The following is a 3,712-nucleotide window of genomic DNA, read 5'->3' on the forward strand; positions in this document are numbered from 1 at the left end:
TGGCTCCATCTGCTCCTTTGACTCGAGTAAAACTCCCGGAAGCGATGGCTTACCGACGTAGTTGTATTCGGCTCTGTGGGACTGGGTGGGCCCGGACCTGCTGGAAGTGTACAACGACATGCTTCTAGCAGGCAGCATGTCAGACTCCATGAGGAAGGGCAGCATTACCCTAATCTACAAGCAGAAGGGGGAGAGGAAGGATATAAAGAATTGGAGACCCATAACATTGTTGAATGTAGATTACAAGATCCTGTCTAAGGCCATCGCCAACCGGGTCAAGTCTGCTCTGGGACGGGTGATCCACCCGGACCAAACCTGTGCTGTACCTGGCAGGAAAATCTCAGACAGCCTAGCGCTGCTGAGAGATACCATCACCTACATGCAGGACAGACAGGTGGATGCCTGCCTAGTCAGCTTGGGACCAGGAGAAGGCCTTCGACAGGATATCGCACACGTACATGAGGGACGTGCTCTCCAAAATGGGTTTTGGGGAGGGAATCCGAAATTGGATCAAACTGCTCTACACCAATATCAGTAGTGCAGTCCAAATCAATGGGTGGGAATCAGACAGTTTCCCTGTAAGGTCTGGAGTCAGGCAGGGTTGCCCTCTCTCTCCTGTCTTGTTTGTCTGCTGTATTGAACCTTTTGCCGAGTCCATCAGGAAGGATGCGAGCATAAGAGGAGTGACATTGCCAGGCAGTGGGGGCATTCAAGTCAAGACCTCCCTGTACATGGACGATGTCGCCGTCTTCTGCTCGGATCCAAAGTCGGTCCGCAGATTGATCAGCATCTGCGACCAGTTTCAGTCGGCCACGGGAGCCAGGGTGAACCGCAGGAAGAGCGAGGCCATGCTCTTTGGCAACTAGCCTGACCGATCTTCCATCCCCTTCACCATCAAGCCTGACTTTTTGAAGGTGCTGGGGATCTGGTTCGGGGGGGCTGAGGCGAGTAACAAGAATTGGCTGGAGCGGATAGCCAAGGTGGGGAAGAAGCTGGAGCTATGGAGGCAATGCTCCCTCTTCATAACCGGTAAAAATTTGGTCATCAGGTGTGAGGTGCTCTCGGGCCTGCTGTACTTGGCACAGGTGTGGCCTGTCCCTCCCTCCTACGCCACGGGGATCACCCGGGCCGTTTTCCAGTTCATCTGGGGGTCGAGGATGGACCGGGTGCGACGGGTCACAATGTACAAGTCGGCAGACAACGGGGGTAAAAGCGTGCCCAACGTCGCCCTCACCCTGATGGCCACCTTTGTGTGTGGCTGCATCAGGCGGAGTGTAGAGCCAAGGCACGTGGGCACTAAGTGTCACTACCTGCTGAGGTTCTACCTGTCCCCGGTGTTGCGAAGGATGGGCCTGGCGCAGATGCCACGCAATGTGCCAGTCAGCTGGACATTGCCGCCCCATCTGTCGTCTGTGGAAAGGTTCTTCTGGACCAACAGCTTTGACCACATGTCCATTGGGCAGTGGTCAGCACAAGCCACTAATTGGGTGAGAGGGAATAAGGGGAATATCTTCGGTACGCATGCAAGCTGCCTCAGAGACTTTCAGAGCTTCTACTTTCATAAAGCTTCAGCACACAGTCTTTTAATGAATATTTTCTTTATTGTAGATATAAAACAGTAAGATACATCCAAGGTTTTCCGACTTGTTCCAGCAATCTTCTTCGAACTCCAGCGCATTGCTTCAGATACTAGAAAACTCCTCGTGTCTCCTTCTTCACATGAGGCTTGACATGCTTGACATGCTTGACATGCTTGACATGGTCGAAGGATAAACCTTCTCCCTCTCCTGTCCAAAACGAATCACCAACTAAACTACCACGCAAGCAGTTAAGCTGCATAAACACGCCCCAAGACACGTCATAAAATCCCACCCACATTATAACGGGCAGTCTAAAATTTAAAGGAACATGCCATCCACAATGACATGCAAAACAGGCCAAATGGCCACTACATACCGGCCCCTAATTGTTCCGAATACATAATGAGGCAATTACCAAATAACATCAAAAAAGTGGCCATTAAGGCTTAACATACATCAAAATCAAAATATCAGGGAATAAAACCCTGTGGCTCCCTCGTCAGGAAATCAAACCGCGATCTCCCGCGTGCTAGGCGTGGATACTAACCACTATACTAATGAGGAAAAAATAGCATGCACTATATATCTGCAATCACAATTCTTTCTCGACTCTTCCATCTTCGCTTTCGCCTTCTAGAAGCAAGCACAACTTAGTTATTGGTCTTATTAAAACATTGTTTTTTGTTTTCAGTCGCACCATACGTACCAAACCCTGAACATCAGGCATGATTTCCAGTATTCTACCCATTAACCAAGAACCTCGAGATGCTGTAGAGTCAGCCACCAACACAATGTCGCCTGGAACAAAGTTCCTTTTAATCCTTAGCCATCGTTGTCGTTCTTGGATTAAAGGCAAATACTCTTGTATCCATCTCCTCCAAAAAAGATTTGCCATATATTGTACTTGCTTCCATCTACGTCTCATATACAAATCTTCTTTTACAAAAAGCCCAGGTGGAAGTGTTGGATTGGTTTTCAGCAGAAGAATATGATTTGGTGTGAGTACTTCCAGGTCATTAGGATCATCAGAACCTTTCGTAATAGGTCGATCGTTTAAAATCGCCTCAATTTCACAAAACAGTGTTTGTAACCCTTCATCATCCAAAATTTGTTGTCTAAGAACGGAGCGCAGCACATTTCGTACCATACGAATTAATCGTTCCCAAATACCGCCATGATGGGAACCCATTGGAGGATTAAAGTTCCATTTTATGCCTTGTTGAAGCATAGTATATTGGATTTTATCCTGATTTAAGTCTTTGAGTGCCTTTTTTAGTTCCCTATCCGCTCCAACGAAATTCGAACCATTATCCGATCTTAACGAAGTAACTTGACCCCGTCGACAAATAAATCTCCTTAATGCCTGAATACATGAGTCCGTGTCGAGTGTAGATGCAACTTCAAGATGTACCGCTCTACTCGCCATACAAGTGAAGATCACACCATATCTTTTCACAAGGCTACGTCCTCTCTTAACTTCCATAGGACCAAAATAATCCACCCCCACATCTGTGAATGGAGGTTTGTCTGGAGTGATCCTCTCCAAAGGCAAGTCTGCCATCTTCTGTATACCAAGTTTCCCACGCTCTCGCGTGCATATGATGCAATTTTTTATTATCTTTCTTGCCGCTGAATTAGCCTTGGTAACCCAATATTTTTTACGAAGTTGGGATAGCATGTAATTTCTTCCTCCATGCCCAATTTGTTCATGAATATGCCGTAATAATAATGTTGTTATGTAAAAGTCCTTAGCGAGAATGATAGGACGTTTCCTTTCTTCAGGCATTGCCAATCTGTTTAGGCGTCCACCCATCCGCAGAAGATCTCCTTCCCAAATTGGGTCGAGCTTATACAATTGACTACTTCTTTTTACCCCTTCTCCACCAGCTTGCAATGTTAATATCTCTTCTTTGTATTTCTGCCTTTGACAGAAAGAAATGATCGCATTTTCTGCTTTGAGGAGATCATCAAGACATAGGCACTGTTGGCTAGGTGAAGCTTCAAAAACTTGCGTCTGGAATTTGATTTCCTTTTCCCTTTCCGCAGGATTCTTCTCCAAGATACTTTCTGTTATTTGTTTCTTTTCCCGAATTTTCATCAACAATCTTGTTTTTATTTTAAGAAACCAGGCT

This window comes from Leucoraja erinacea, unplaced genomic scaffold (assembly GCF_028641065.1).
Source record: "Leucoraja erinacea ecotype New England unplaced genomic scaffold, Leri_hhj_1 Leri_680S, whole genome shotgun sequence".
NCBI classification, from domain to species: Eukaryota; Metazoa; Chordata; class Chondrichthyes; order Rajiformes; family Rajidae; genus Leucoraja; species Leucoraja erinaceus.